The following is a 17,977-nucleotide window of genomic DNA, read 5'->3' as shown; positions in this document are numbered from 1 at the left end:
CTCATTTACAGTCCAAAAATAGAACCAGAGACTTGAAACCTATGAAGTTTGTGTGGCAAGCAGTTTGTCACCATTGAATGTGGGCTTATTTCCACCGTTCATATTTTTCTTCTGTGTCTCTATTAACATAAGCTGAGAGATGCTTTTTCTAACAAAAAGTTTCATGTCAAATTCTCCCAGCACCATTTGGGAAAGTCATTGAATAAACTAATAGTAGGCTTCCAAGCCAAGAGTAATTATGTTACATTGCTCTTTTTTGGCAGGGAGCTATTTTTTTTCCTGTAAATGAGCCACTTTAGCATAAGCACACTTTTATACTGCAAAGTGGAGGAGGATTTGATGCAGATGTCTCTCAGGTGAGATACAAGATCATAGTTTTTCCACTCCTAGATTAATGTAATGAAGTGATCAATCAATCAATCAATTAATCACCTTAGTTTTCCGGTAATCACTGTAGCAGATAGTTATTAGAAATGGAAACATACATTTGTAAAAGCTAACTCTTCTTTTTTATTGACATATAGTTGACATACAATATTATATTAGTCTCAGATATACCACATAGTGATTTGGCATTTGCATACCATGAAATGATCACCAAGATAAGTCTAGTAACCATCTGTCCCCATACAAAGTTATTACAACACGATGTGACATTTCATATTCAGAAAACACTTTAAAATCATTCATATTAGTTTTTCCTTTAAGCCAAATTTTAAGGAGTGTTATTTCTCTGATTGTCATTTTTTAGAGGCGCAAACTGGTTCAGGAAGGTTAAATAACTTGTCCAAATATGGTCAGCAGCTTGATGGCAAAAGTCGAGCTAGCAATCAAGTTTGTAGCCCATCTATTTTATCATAGGTCACTATAACAGATGTACTATCTTCATTTTTCATTTTCTCCAGAAGAGAAACTTGAAGACATCATGAAATTCTATGAAACTGAGTTTACACACTGTGAGGGTCAAGAAAAGCATTTTATACATTTCTATACATTTTCATATTAATATATAGAGCTAACACCTTTATAGGGAAAAGGACTAAGGATTTAAATACGTATTTCAAATATAGAAATCTTTTAAACAAAGAGTTTAGTTGGAAGCCCATAAATTAACTTCAGGAAATAATATCAATTATTGATAGTTTATTAGGTAGTATTCAGTATACCAAGCACTTAAGTGATCTCATTTGAATGTCATTAAACACTGTGGGGCAAGTACTGTTATTTATATTTTAATCTGAAGAAAGTGAGGATGACATATGCAGTTTCCTCAAGGTCACAGATAACAAGGGTTGGAAACGGGGCAGAGAAAAAGATCTATCTATTGTTCTGAAGTCCAGATGTTTAAGCCCTAAATGATATTACTTCCCACTGCAATCTCCTCCTTTGGGTAAATAACACCCTCTGTCTATTAACTCTACTTCCAATTCATATTATGGGAGTTATTTACCTTTACAGTAGTAGAACAAATTGTCCCATTCTCTCGTTAATCAATGATCCCACTATGTTCCATAAAATGCACTATATGCTGATTCTAAATTTGTTACTTATTGTTAGAAAATTAATTTGCATGTATATGTAATAGTATTATGATGGGTATCATACAGTACATCCCATAGTACAGCAGAGCTAAGGTCAAACTTGGACAAATGAATGACTTGCTGGGCTAAAATTTTAAACACCTTTAGAGGATGACAGTAAAATATTTATTCAATATATAATTTGCAGTGAGACCAAGTACTACACAGAATCAATTTGGAAAGGGATGCTTGGGACACTATTTGTTCTTTGTATTGCCTTGAGCAACTTGGTTCTGACCACAAATTTGTGTTCCCCCCAAAACTGAAAATCAGGCAATTAATCAGACCCACCATTCTTATAAGGCCATTTTAAGAGCTTTCATTAATTGTGTATACTGTTCATAGTCTCCTGCCCACCACATCCCAAGTAGCTTAAAAAAACTGTTCTTCCACTCATACAAGTATCATTCCTGAAAGGAGGTTTCCTTCTAATTGATAAAATTTGAGTGATGTATAGCATCTTTGTAGATTAATTCTCAGGTCAGGTCTCTCCTTGATACACATAGTTAAACTTCCTTAGATAAAAGGGACTGAGAAATAGTTCCCTGGTGGCCTAGCAGGTTAAGGATCTGGTGTTGTCCCTGCTGTGGCTCTGGTCACTGCTGTACTATAGGTTCCATCCATAGCCCAGGAACTTCTGCATGCTGCAAGCATGGTTAAAACAGAGTGGGGCAGGGGTGGTACTGAGAAGGCCTCCCTGGGATGGAACCTTCATCAGTTAAGGTAAAATTTTCTGTAACAACAAAAGCAAAATTTATAAAGACTTTACACAATAAATACCTATTACCTGAGCACATAAAGTCTAAATGCTATTTTCCGATTGGTGGGTGGCTCATATCCAAATGAGCACCTTTTTTTCTTGTGGGCCAACAGTTTCTTAAGAGCTCAGATCCTCTGAATTTAGCCTACACTTAGGGAAGAAAGATTGGGGTTAACCACTATGTCCAAGTAAGTGCATGTAATTTTGTTCCTATCCCACTGTTGTGCATGAGCTACATTGCCTCACATAGATCCAGGTGGGCCTGGGGAATGTAGAAACTGAGTGGGCACCCCCTTCCTGGCAACAAGTCTACACCTATGAAAAAGAACAGCATTTGAATATTGTCTCTGCCAAAGGATGAAGAGGTGGCCTGGGGTGACTAGGTGTTAACCAAGGGGAGGGCAGAGCAAGGGCATTCCAGGAAGTGGGAGCAGCATGCTCAAAGATTGTGAGGGAGTTCCCGTCATGGCTCAGAGGAAATGAGTCTGATGAGCAGCCATGAAGTCTCAGGTTTGATCCCTTGCCTCACTCAGTGGGTTAAGGATCTGGTATTGCCAAGAGCTGTGGTGTAGGTTGGAGAAACAGCTTGGATCTGGCATTGCTATGGCTGTGGTGTAGGCCAGAGGCTACAGCTCTGATTTGACCCCTAGCTTGGGAACCTCCATATGCCACAGGTGCAGCCCTAAAAAGACAAAAAAAAAGGATTGCGAGAACATAATTATGTAAATTACATAACATAGTTAACAAGTGGGAGCTTGGAAGAGGCAATTTCCATGCCCACTGTGATTCAGTCATGAAATACTGAGCACTATACATGTGCTCAGCATTTTGTAAGAGAAGAGGAACACATGGAGAGTAACGCAATGTAACCCCTACTCTAAAGACATTTCCAATTCCTTTGTGAGAGGCAGACACAGTCAACAATTTTTCCCAAGGTCTCTTCTCCTTTTGAGTTCTAATACATTACTAGAGTCAGTGCTAATTGCAACATTTTGAATTCCGGTGAAATCCTGAGCTAGCTATTACTTAATTGATATTTTTATCCAAGACTCATTTTAAAGAATGTTTAGAAAATGCTGAATTATCTTACTGGTACAAGAGAAAAGGTGGTAAACAAGACAGACAGTATTCCAGATAACATAGAGTTCCCATACCTGTGGAAGTTTTATGAGTTGGAGATAATTTCTAAATTGACTGATGGTTGGTTTGAGTTTGAAGTAGGCATATAGACAGAAATGACATCTTATTATATGAGGTCTTTCACATGTAGCTTTTCATTATTATTTTACATTTCCAGAAGATGATTTTTCAGTGAACAATGTTATGGAAAAAAATACAAAACCAAGATTCACGTATAAAGCTATTTTAAAGATACATTTTTTTTTGTACCCTGGAATCTAAAATAAATATTAAAAATGAGATTAGAATGAATCAACTACTAGATGAATATTTTAAACTATTTTATTCTTGAGAGCAGGTATTTGATGATTAAATTAGAGATGGGCTAAATATTTCATTGAGAAAATTAATCTGATGCATTTGATTAGATCTAAATCTTCATAAATGTATAATTCAATACACTAAAGGCAACTTTTCACCCAACACCTGATTTCTATTTGTTGATTCCACTTGCTAAAATCTGAATTAGGATTCTTTCCATTTCAATGTAGATTCAGACTTTCCACTTGAGAGGGACAAAAAGTCATTTCTTTTGACTGAAATATATATATATATTCATATACATATATATGAAATATATATACATGGATGTCTCATTTACATGAATATTCCTTTCCAACACAGGAGGTCTTTTTCTTGTGACATTTATAATATTTATTGCAATAATTTTATAATTTCCTTATATTTACTTCATTATTTTGTGCTACAATTTCATGTGCTAAATAATGAAGGTAATTACAAATTAAACTATCTGTGGGCATGGGAAAGGTGTATGGAATTTTAAAATGGAAGTGATAAATTAAACAGCACTGAGGGACCAAATCAAAATTGAAATAGAGGATGCTGAAAAGCTCGGCACATTAATATATTGACAGAGATATATGTAGAGCCATTTTATGCCTTTTCTTTTATTTCTTTTTTTTTTACTCTTTAAAAATTGAATCCTGCTAAGAGTGTTTTAAAATATAGAGCCCTGGGTTATGCATGCCAACTCATCTAATGTATACCTGAAAAGCTGCTACACTCATCTCCAATGTGGAGATTTATAATGTGAAGAAAGTCAAAGAATGGAGATAAATCATTGTAAAAGAGTCATATTAGCATCTTATTAAATGATTTCTTATTGTATTCAACAATAGTTAAAGAGATGGTTCCATTTTAGTGAGAAGGCATGACAATTTTTTCCAGTTCAAATGTTATGAGACTCTTAAGTCCAAATATGTATATATAAAATAACCATCCTTTCTAAGATAATATTTATATGTGAACAAAATTTTAAGTTAGAAAACAATATTTATCACATATTTAGCAGAAAATTTTACAAAGTTATTTTTATAATGTACCTCCTCCCTCAGAAGAGATTCCATCTGGAAGAATATTATTTATGGCAAATAGTACAATTTGTCATTACCAAGACTTGAACATTTTTATGCATTCATCAAACAAAAAAATTTGAATATATCTTATGTGCTAAGTACTGGAGATTTAGAGTTTAAACAACTAGTCTTTGAAGAATGTAGCATACAATCTAAGTAAAAAGTAAACCTCAGTACTGTGTATTTTAAGAGATTTAAATTGGAACATCTAAACCTGAAACACTATAACTTGGGTTTCCCTGACACCATCCTCATCTGGTTTTTGTGATTATCCTGCTAATTCCTTCAAGTTTCCCTAGGAACTCCTTTTCTTTTGGTAACATTCCCTATCATTCTGAACTATGGTCTCTTGCTACATTTATACTGTCCTTGGGTGATATTATCCAGGTGCACCTCTTCACCCATCATTTCCATCAGGGATTATCAAACTTCACCCTATAAGAATCATTTCAGCGCTTGTGATAAAGTTAGCTTGAGAAGGTCTGATTAGGGCCCAGGAATTTTAACATGAATCCATGATGATTTTAATGCAACTCTTCTGAAACCATACTTTGAGTAACATTTATCTATGAATTAACAATACCTTAATCTACCATTGAAGCTGAGATCTTTCAGCTGGGCTCCACTGATGTATAAGCAATTACAACTAGAAAACATTTCTTGGTTATTGCAAATGCCCCGCTTATCTTACAAACCTCCCCATATCACAATGCCACAGCACCCCCCCAAGCATATTTTTTTGTACTATTATCCCCTGGCTTTGAGAATTAAATCTTCACATTTGACAAATTAGAAATCTAGGTGTTATTCCTAAGTCCTTTTGCTATCTTATTCTCCTCATATGATAATTACTGATAACTCTTAAATTAATCCTGAATTAGTTTTATTCTATCCTGCTGCTCTTACATTGCTGCCACCTCTCCTGTTTACACAATCATCATTTCTCAGGGATATTGGATATATTGACTCCAGAATTTTCTCTGACTCTCCAAAATTAAACTTACACTGCACACTGAAAACCAGATGCTATTTCAAGAAAACAAATTATAAAACAGTTAAATATAGATATTAAAATGTCCTTACCATAGTTATTCCACGCGTGATAGAGCCACAGCTTAACTTTCCAATCTCCTGTCTCACCATTTTCCTTGCTGAACCTACTATAGTCCTCCAAATGCATTTTACTCTTCTTTACCATCTGGTCTTGGCATGTGTTCTTCCTTCTACCTACAATCCTCATCATCACTTTTCTAACTCCTTCTCTGCCTAGATGGGATATCCTTGGTAAAGGCTTCCTTATGTAGGAAATTTAGCTTGGATCCATTTTATGCTTGCGCTAAGATTGCTTGATTTAGCCTATATACTATATCTCTCATGCAATATCTGGGATATATTTATATTAAAAAACTTATTCGTTGCTTATATGAAATTAAAATTTAATTGAGAAGCCCATATTAAGTCTGGCAATCCTAACATGTCCCATATAACTTATCATATCACCATTGTTCTTTGCAATTTGTAACCTTTAATTACCTGTACATTCCTTATGGCAGAAGCCATGTCTCCACTTTCTACCTTGTGACATTACACTCTTATGTGGTGCCTGGCACCCCAATGTTCATTGCAGTACTATTTACAATAGCTAAGACATGGAAACAAGCTAAATGTCTATTGATAAGGGAATGGATAAAGAAGATTTGGTACATAATAGAATTGAATATTACTTATCTGTAAAAAAGAATAAGTAATACAATTTGCAACAACATGGATGGACCTAGAGATTATCATACAAATAAGCTAGACAGAGAAACACAAATATCATATGATACCACTTATTTCTGGAGTCTAAAACAAAAAAAGATACAAATTAACTTATTTTCAAAACATAAATAGACCCATGGGCATAGAAAACAAACCAAAAGAGAAAGGAGAGTGAGGAATAAATTAGGAGCTTGAGATTAACATATACACACTATCTATATATAAAACAGAAAACCAGCAAGGACCAACTGTATGTCACAAGGAACCATACTCAAAAGTTTGTAAAAACCTATAAAGGGAAATAATCTGAAAAAGAATATACATATGAATCAGAGTGGTATACATCTGAAGCTATCATGACATTGTAAATCAATTATATTTCAATAAAAAAATAAAAATAAGAAAGATGGGAGAGAAAAAATAAGCTACAAGCATATACTGTACAGCACAGAAAATAGAGCCAATATTTTATAACTTTAAATGGAGTATAATCTGTAAAAATATTGAATCACTATGTTGTACACCTGAAATTCATATAATATTATAAATCAGCTGTACTTCTATACAAGGAAATTTTTAAAGTCCTTTAAAAAATACTTAATAAAAAGAATGAAACAATATACCCAATTTTCAAGCCTTACTACTTCTGTTTTTCACTATACTATGTTGCTTCTAAATCATAACAAAAATTTTTCATTTAGTAAATATGAATACTGTAAATATAAAAAATACTGTCTAATTTTGACAGAGACTAGGATTTCATACCCTAGTAAGACCTATGAATGATTATATTTGGGGTATAATTTACCCTGTGCAACAAATATAATTCAATGAATCATTTTATGAACCCAAAACTCTATGAGGTCAGTTGTTTCAAAGACCCACAAAAATGTGTTAAATAATGATGTGGACTGTCATTGTTAGAGCTTATTTCAATGAGAAAGAAGACTTTTTAAGAGGAAGCATTAGAAAGAAATTGAGTAGAATTTTTCCTGTTGTACTCAATGAAAGCCCATTGTTCTCAATTTTCAGATTTCAAAACTTAAAGTTTTCTTTGAAAAGAGAGCCATTGAGACAGTTTTATGAGACTAGATCTAGAGTTTTCTATGTATTGTGACAGAAAATAAAGATCTGGATATTCTGAGTAAATTCTAAAAATAGAAAATACCAATATCAATTATAGGTCCATTAAAACAAAGCTTTTTGTAATTGACTCCAGCAGCAATTGATCTCCAAATGTCACAAGATGCCACGGGGCTTTTAGAATTGATGATGGATAGCAATTTTAGCAAAATTAGGCATAGCTATCACAAAGCAGAAACAGCATCTGTTACAGGATAAGGAGTTATTGGTGTATGAAAATAGCTGAAAAACAATATTTTGGAACTAGTTGGGAAAAATGTGCATTTTTTCCCTCCAGTAGGATTAAAACGTAAAGGAATGAGTAATCAAGAAATATCAGATAATAGTAAAAGATATTTATTCAGTGAACAAATGGTTTTTGAGGCCCAGCTATATGGTTGACAGTTTTCTCTGCTTTAAGTGGGATATAGGTAAGTAGCCAACAAATAGACCAATTAATTTTTTTTCCCAATTTTTAAATTGAGGTATGATTGATTTACAATATTGCTAGTTTCTGAGTTTTGACTCAGCAATGCCAATTATTCCCTTGTTGATGACTTATAATTCCTAGATTGGAGGGCACTAAGAGCATTGATGTGCACTGAGTTTCCGTTCTGTGTTCAATGTTTTCATAACAAAGAAAATTAGGGAGTTCCCATGGTAGCTCAATGGTAATGAAGCTAACTAGGTATCCATGAGGGTGCAGGTTTGATCCCTGGCCCTGCTCAGTGGGTTAAGAATCTGGAGTTGCCATGAGCTGTGGTGTAGGTTGCTGATGTGGGTGGACCCGACGTTGCTGTGACTGAGGTATAAGCTGCTGGCTGTAGCTCTAATTTGACCCCTAGCCTGTTAACCTCCATATCCTGTGGGTGCAGCCCTTAAAAAAAAAAAAAAAAGGCAAATTAGTTTATCTCCATCCAAGAATGTGTGGTAACAGAATTCCATCAGTCACAATCCTCTTGCTGTTAGGTACCACAGCAACCTTACTTCCACCATCTCTCTTCTTGAATATTCACCTCATCTGGATCCTTCTTGCCATTTCTACTGCTAACCTTTCTGTGGAGGCTCTCTTTTATTTTATCTTTTGTTCCAATTTTCTATCTCCTATATTCCAAGTCGATGAGATAGGTAATCTGTCATCCTTACAGATGTTGCAACTTCCAAAAGAATTCACCCCTTTTCAGAAGTATACAGACATGAAAATCAAAGTAATAATGGCAGTGAACTTCTTACTCTTTTGAAGCTCATACCATTGACCTCAGTTACCCACCGATCTTCCTCTTCGCCCTTTTATTCTGACCTCTTATCCGTTCCTCTCATTAACTAAAGAATTTGATGTTTAAATTATAGTATTTTTCTGCATCTTTACTCCTATCTCCATTCTAACAACTTCAATATTTAGGTAAGTGAAACATCTATGTTCTTGTCCTTTTGATTCCTTGACTTTATCTCCAATGAACATTTCTTCCACTTCATTTCAGTTGTTCACTTCCTATGATGCAGGCTATGTTCAGACCTTATCATTAGCAGAAACTGTACCACTTTGAGTTCTCTATTTCAAATATTTCCCTCTCCAGCCATATTTTTCTATTTTTTTTTAAGCTCACCTGTTTAATTGCCTTTAACAACACAATTCTTTGGTTGCCTTGACCTTTCCGGTATAGCAATTACATTTGTCCTTCACTTTCTACCAGCACTTCTCTCTTGACCTCCTATATCCCAGGAATTATACTCAGTCTATTGCAAATACCACCATGAACTCACCTTCCCCCCCTTTCTTTTTCTCACTCACTTGGTAATTTTCCAGTCCTGGTTGAGCCATCCACCTGAAAAACTAATCATCTTACAGAAAATAATGTGATTTTTTAAAAGTTGACTGGTATCACTTTAAATTTAGCAAAATCATTTTGAAATGGACTAGCATTCTTTCATGTTTTGTTTATATTAGTCAACAGATACGTATTGGTAACCAAACCAGGAGCTATGCTAGGTGTTAGAGTTAGGAGTGAAATATCTGAAGTAGACCTTGGTTTATGCTGGCATATATTCCACTAGGGTCTAGAAAGAAAGGCAGACAAAGTAAATAAATAAGCATTCAGGGAATATAAGATAGTAGTAGAGGCTATTTAATGACTGAAAAAAAAATATGTATTGAGCACCTACTATCTGCCAGACATACCATTATAAAAGTTATAACATAGGGTAATGATAGAGAAAGGCTTGTGGTGGAGGGGAGACTATAATCCCTCCCTGATGGGAAGATATTTTTCCTAAGATCTGAGTTGTAGAGATTGATAGAATAATTTTTCATGAGGGAAAGATTAGTATTCCACACCCCTGAATTGGGGAAAAAACATGTCCTGTTCAAAAAAAAAAAAAATGCAGAAGGAATATCAGTGTGGCTGGAGCTTTATGTGGAGATTTACGGCCCTGGGAAAGAGTGATGTCAGCTGAGGTGGAGAAATAGAAAGGGACAATGGCATGATGTTGTTAGCCGTGGTACATTTTCCCTTTCAGTAGTCAGCTGTGAAGGCAGAGAGTTGACTTTCCTTCCTCAATCACCCTCCACCTTCCGCTTCCATCCTAAGCAAATGTTCTATCTCTCTCTCTCTATAATAACTAAGACCTGTGAGACTTACTTTCTAGCATCTGTTGTCTAGTTGGTCAAGTAAGGCCCTGTGTTGAAAAGGAAAGATTCTAATCATTGTATAGAATAAATTTATTTTTTAATTAAGGAAATTATTGGCATCTCACTTTCTACATGTGTGTATGTGTGTTATGTATATGCATTATTTTTTAAGACATTTAAAAAACATACATATTCATATGCATAAAACAATATAAAGACTGTGCTCTGCATAAGTGACTGATTTGTGTGTGTGCCTTTATGATCTTAATCTCTCACTACTACGTATTGAAATTTTCCTTCCACAAATTTCTGATTTAAGTCTTTCCCCCACTTGGATTCCTTTTTGTTGATCAGAAGGGGTCTTCTGTGGCATTCAAAGTGCAACTGGGGGTTACAAAGCAATGCGACTCTGGAAGCCCAAAAAATAGACAGAAAGTTGAAAATAATTGACAAATATTTTAAAGCAAGAATTTCTTATGTTCATGACATTTTAAATGATTGAATTTTTCAGAGTACCTAAAATGCAAAGTAGATGATTTCTTTCAACATTTTGTTTTAAATTAAGTACATTTTCAAAGAAATCTCAGTGTGTTTGTTTTTGAATGCCTCTTTCTCCATCAACTAATGCTATTTTTGTAGCCCAAAGCAGGCTTTTAAAGAGCATAGTGTGGTAATTGCTTTATTATGACAGAAACTTCCATATGCTGAAGATGTGAACATAATTCTTTGGTCTATTCAGATATAAACATGCCCAGTGGTTAAATGAGTTTAGATTATTAATCATTTTCTGAATAGTTATATTTTTGTGAAATCATAAATGAGATTTTCCATTTTTACCCCTTCTACCTGTCAGAGATAACTGGCTAACATGAGGACATGTTTGAGAGGTTTGGTAGTGCTATAAGATAAGGTGGCATCCTGTTTTCTCTGCTGAAAACTCAGGGCAGCAGGGTTCTTTGTCAAGTTTCTGCTCCTTCAGGCCACTGATTTCCTTGTGGTTTTCAGAATTTTCCCGGCTTTGCATGATAGGCTGCTCAGATCCCCAGGCATCAAAATCAAGCTAGTGTTTACATCTAAATGACTCCCTTCATTAAACTCCAACTTTGATTTTTCAATCTATTAAATTTGTGTCTTGTTCAAAGGAATAAAATGATCTCAAGCATTTATTTAACTGGCTTTGTACATTTATTAAATTAAGATCATCACTGAGTGTTACTTCTTCTGGAATGATAATTTCAAAGCTATAATTTTATAAGTAGTATCAAAAGAATAACAGAATTGTGAAGCAAATTTTAGTGAATAAAAGTGGTTTTTTTTTAATTATTGTATAATGTAGTGGAATTGACCCAAACAATTAAATTTGGAACTAAAGCCAAATTGAATTCACGAAATGTGTAAACTCTAGAACTTTTTTAAGGGATTAAAATTAAATTTTAAAAATAGAGTTTAAGGAGTTGATGTTTCTTTAAGTATATGCTGTAACAAAAGCCAATAGCTAATAAGGTAGTATTAATTTAAGGTACTTCAGATTTCATTGCCTGCATAAGGCTCATTTGGGCTACGCACTTTTTTTCTGTTTATAAGTCAGTGATAATTCTAAGTTTCTAGAAGGAAGTTTCTTAAGTAGGTTTTACACGCCAAATAGTTTTTTATGTATTTTTTTTCTTTTTTTTTTTCTATCTTTTTGCCTTTTCTTGGGCCGCTCTTGTGGCATATGGAGGTTCCCAGGCTAGGGGTCTAATTGGAGCTGGAGCCACTGGCCTACGCCAGAGCCACAGCAACGCAAGATCTGAGCCGCTTCTGCAACCTACATCACAGCTCACGGAAACGCCGGATCCTTAACCCACTGAGCAAGGCCAGGGATCGAACCTGCAACCTCATGGTTCCTAGTCAGATTCATTAACCACTGTGCCACGACGGGAACTCCTTTTATGTATTTTAATTTACTAAATAGATATAGTGTTCAAAAACAGTGCAAAGATAAATTTGATCATGGTTTCTAAGCATTTTACAAAAATTTATTTCCTATGCTTTAGTGTGTATTGAGATATCTCTATAAATAATGTATTGATCATAAAAAGGAAATTGATTTATTTTAGAGATATTTTAGCATGGTTATGTTTAAATGCCTATTTTAAAGAGAACCTTTCTATTTCCATGAAAGAGAATGGAATGTAGATAGATTCACCTTCCATTATCATATGATATGAGCAGAATGACCTTCAGGGCCATCCCAAACTTGAGACAAAATGCCTTTCTCTGGATATGTAGAAAGGAAAAAAAATTCAGAACAAATCCAAACCATGGCTTCCATTTACTTTGCCAATTCATCTTCTGTAACCTGTCAAAAACGGTCAAATCGGTATTCTCAAGGACTCATTTTAATCTTAGTTTCAATTTCTTTTTCCAGAAGTATTTGCCAGAGAAAACAAAAGTATTAATTTCCAACTCTGACTTGCAATTTACATCTTTTTCTCTCTCCTTATATCCAGACTAAGCACAGTATCTGAGAGACTTTGGAATTATTTTCAACCAATTGACTATTTTATATTGAAACTATGCAGGACCCTGGAGGCCTCCAGGTGCTAAAGCCCCTCCATGTCCCCTGTTTCTTATTTTTTGGGGGCAAATGGGGAGGAGGGGCTTTAGCCTCCCAGGCTAATTTGAAAGAACAGACTCCAGCAATTGATGATTAGGACATAGAGTTCCTCTTGAACAGGACTCCTAGTTCCTCCTGGAGGGACTTAGAGAACAATCAGATTCAGATCTTTTGGTTCTACAGAAAGTAAAACCCTCCACTCAGGTGGAAGTTGATGACTACATGCCAACCCCAAGCATTTGACTCCAGCCTGTTGGAACGAGGAGGTTGAGGTTTCAGAATCGTCACCCTGTTACTTCACTTACAACCAACCAGAAGAAGGTCCAGCAGCTGATCATGTATCCTAAGACCTTACCTCCTGTTTTTTAAATATTGTTTATCTGTTTTTTTAATTGTTATTTCCCCAATACATTTTTTTTCTACTGTACAGCATGGTGACCCAGTTACACATACATGTATACATTCTTTTCTCTCACATTATCATGCTCCATCATAAGTGACTAGACATAGTTCCCAGTGCTACACAGATGGATCTCATTGCTAATCCATTCCAAAGGCAATAGTCTGCATCTGTTAACCCCAAGCACCCCATCTATCCCACTCCATCCCTCTCCCCCTTCGCAACCACAAATCTGTTCTGAAGGTCCATGATTTTCTTTTCTGTGGAAAGGTCATTTGTGCCGTATATTTGATTCCAGATATAAGTGATATCGTATAGTATAGCACTACTCACAATAGCCAAGACATGGCAAAAACCCAAATGTCCATTGATAGATGATTGGATTAGAAAGATGTGGTATATATATACAATGGAATACTACTCAGCCATAAAGAAGAACAAAATAAGGCTATTTGCAGCAACATGGATGGAATTAGAGATTCTCATACTGAGTGAACTAAGTCAGAAAGAGTAAGACAAATACCCTAACAATGTTTCTAAAAACCCTTCTTGAAAATCATTGGTAGTTTGAATCTTTTGAGAACAAGCCACCTATTCTCCTTGCTTGGCCCTTATAATAATCCTTTCTCTTCTCCAAACTCTGGCCTTGCTGTGCATTGGTACAGGAACTTGGGTTTGACAAAAGTATTTCCAGTATCTTCTGATGTGAAAAGGAAAAATGGAATTGCTGATCCAGGCCTTTTAGAATGTCCATCTAAAATTTACTTTGAAAACATCAATGTTCTGTTTCAAAAGCAGTCCCTTATTCTGTGCTTTGTAACAAAAATTATTAAAACCAGAAAATGCCTCATATATCTGATTTTACATTAAAGATCAAATTTCTGATTTTTGCCTCAGAAATTTACACAACATGCCATTTGGGAAAGGCCAATATTTTGGTTCACTTGTCAATGGTAATCAGTGTTTAATGAAGCAAAGTGTAGCTGTGTTGATATTTTTATTGTGGCACTTGATCATACTTTCATTGGCAGACCCACAGATGGCCTTTTTTTAATCCAGAAAATATCTGGCTAAAAACATTCTATTTTTGATCTACTTGTTGTTTGCATATTCTTTGGAAATCTCTGCTGCTTTGCTTTACAATGGAAGGCTTTTACAATGAAATATTTACACTTACCTCCTAGCTTTTTTGAAAGCCTTCCCCAAAATGCATCCCAACCTATCTTTCCAAACTTTATTTTACTGTTCCCTTCAGAAGCCCACTGCTTTAGCTAAATCAAACTGATCATCACTCTATATGAAAATCTGTCACTGTTTCTTTGTTCCTTGGCCTCCCTTCACTAGACTTTCTCTGACCTCCAACAACCACCCTAACCCTTATCTCAAGCAATGTTGCCATGTATTAAAGTACCACATTAAAAAAAAAGTTTCATGTGTCCAATCTTTCAACTTCAAAGTGCTGCACTAAATTTTGCAGATCCTTTAGTACTTATTCATGTACTCGCACTACAACTATTCTACAATGTAATCACTACCTTGCTTCCTTTTCCTGACTGCTCTGTTTGTCTCAGTCTTTACAACTATCCTTTCTCTTCATTAACTTAACTTCAAGGCGCCGTTCATATTATTCACACCCTCTAGTGCTTCTGCCTTATTTTAAGCCCAACCTTGAATGGATCAATAACACTTCTTCCCTGTGCCTTCTCTTCTGCTCAATTGGGGGAAAAAAGTAGAAACCACCAGATAGTCTTCCTGATCATACTTGCATATTTGTATATCCTATCCTCTTAGGGAAATTGTTCTGCATGCCCCTATCTGAAAAAAAAATCTCCCCCTCTGGCTGTGGATCTTATCTACTCCTGTACTGACAGTACTTTATTCTTCTCTAACAATCCTTCCCTTTCTCTCTTGTATTCAGCTTCCCCTTGTCATTGTCCCATAGATGGTCAACACAGTCAAATTTATTTAACAAGTTAAACTAACGAACAAACAAAACCTTAAGTTTTATGATCCCTTTCCTTCCTCTCCAGGTGCAGGCCCATCTCTCATCTTTTCTTGATACCCAGTCAGATGATTACCTATACCCAAGATGCCAATTTCTTTTGCTCCTACTCACTGTTCTACTCATGCTAACATGGCTTCAATCATCATGATTCCATGAAATAATTCTCACCAATGTTACCAATGACTTCATGTTGATAAAGATAATGGACATTTTAAAGTACTTATCTAATCTCATATCTTTGTAGCATTTGCAACAATTAATCACTGTCTTAAAACCCTCTTCTTCCCTTCCTTTCCATGACATGATTTCTCCCAGTTTTGTCCTAACCCTCTGACCCCCTCCTTCCCTGTCTCTTTTGTCCTCTCATCCTCCTCTATGATGCTATTAAATTTAGAGTTCCTCAAGAATCAAGCCCAAATCTTCACCTCTCTCACTTCACATCCCCTTCCTGTATAAACTTTACCACACTCAGAGATTTATTCAATGCTCATCTCTAGCTCAGATTTCTCCCCTGGGAAATTTACTCTGAGTGTTAGCCAATCTATTTTTCACACAGTAGCTAAAGAGATATTTTAATAAGAATTTGAAATTGTCTTTCCATGACCTCTCCTCCAAATGCTCCACTCCTGCTTAAAATTCTTTGATAATTTCCCATTGGGATCTTCCCACCCTAGGCTCTCTTCATTTTAATCACCCAGGACCCTTTGGTTCATAATAACTGTCAGGATTCCTCCAACAACTAGCAATTTACACAAGCTGATTCCTTTTTCCTAGATGCTCCCCTATCCTCCCTTTAACTTAAGTATGACCCATCCTTTGGATGTCAGCTAAAGTATAACTTTATCAAGGAAGATTGCCCTGAACTTTTTGACTGGAAAACCCTCTCAAATACACATGGCATATCTCTCCTTTGCACCGCTTAGCTTAATTGTCAATTTATCTTTGGGAGTAAGATTATTTGATTAATTTCTCTCTTCCTTCTGAAGCGCAGCTATGATGCCTTTATTTTCCTGACAATAAATTCCCAATATCTGAAACAGAGCCTAATACAAAAGAGTAGCTCAATAAATATTTGGTCAATGAATAAATGGATAGATGATTCATTCTTTTTTCAGTCTATGACACTCATCAAAACATAAGACCTCGCCAGTACTAAGAGCTCTACAAGTAGCTGTTGAATTGTATTGAGTGATATTTGAATCGTTGAATGCTATTTGAAAAAAAGCAAAAAGAAATAGAGTAGAATCTCTAAATTAGAATAACATATTTATATTCAGTTCAGCTCTGTTCATGATTATTTCCAAATTGTTTTGTGTGGTTTCTGAACAAGAGTCATGGCAATTGTTTTTCTTTTGGATTAAGAAGTATGCAATATTATCTTTCAGCACATTTATTAGAATATCTGATTAAGGTTAGCTATAGCAGGTTATGTTTAAATTGAAATGTCACTTCGTTGTCCCTTCTAGACTGACATGAATTGACTAATCATTTATGTTTTACATGATGTTAAACTCCAAGTTCTTTGAGTGAAATAGCTAGTACTCTCACTCGTTTAGAGTATGGTTTTGATGAATATATTTGTCCCACTCCCTAGGGAAAAAAAATGGCTATAAGAGCTCAATATAACATTATTCATTTTCCTAGCTTACCCCACATCTTGTTTTTGAGAGCAGTATGCACAAAATAATAACAAAAAGTTATTTTTTAATAATATTCATTTTTGTACATTTTGAAGTAATCATTAGTTTGTGACCTTTCATTAATAGAGGAGAGGTAAAAACTACAAGCAATAACTATTAATCACTAGTTAAAGTCACCAATGAGAGAAATTTGAAAGAAATACATTTACTTTGGAAGAAAGTTCAGAAGTATGGCAGGACTCTGGTTAAGGTTACAAATTTTACCTAGTCCAGGTTATCTAATATCCAAATTGTACATTCTACATTAAACTATTTCTAACTAAAATTTTAAAACATAAATTGTCTTTTTAATTAAACAAAAATGAATGTTGATCTCCACTAATTAAAAAGGAACTTATTCTCACAGGATGGTGTTCCAGGAAATTCTAAAAATTTTCCAGGTTGATTTTGTAATAAATATTTTAATATAAACATCAATGAAGTTATATTAATCAATTAAAAATGGATGATGAACAAAAAGCACTTTACTTCTTATCTAATTATAAAGTAACACGAAATCTCCTGACTAATCTTACTGCCTCCAATCTGGCTATACCTCTGCAGCCATAGTGGTCCTTCTAGATGCTGATCAGATTCTGTATTTTTCTTTGCTCAAGCTCTTGTATTTCTTCCCTAGCATTCAAAAGTCAAGTGTCTGCAATTAAAAACTCTGGCCCTTCATGATCTAGATCGACCCTGTCTCACATTCCAGCTTTAGTTAAAAGCATTTACAGACACACACACACACACACACACACACACACACACGCGCGCGCGCGCGCGCACAGGCACACACACACACACCCTCTCCCTCCATCCACATAGAACTGTCTAACATTTTCCAAATGCTTTATATTGTTCCTTTATCTGATCATTCACACATTCTG

Source organism: Sus scrofa, chromosome 6 (assembly GCF_054392235.1).
Source record: "Sus scrofa isolate SSC_HxYL_T2T_F1_AM1 chromosome 6, Sscrofa_HxYL_maternal_Yorkshire_Landrace_v2.0, whole genome shotgun sequence".
Lineage (NCBI taxonomy): Eukaryota > Metazoa > Chordata > Mammalia > Artiodactyla > Suidae > Sus > Sus scrofa.
This window is presented reverse-complemented; position numbering follows the sequence as displayed.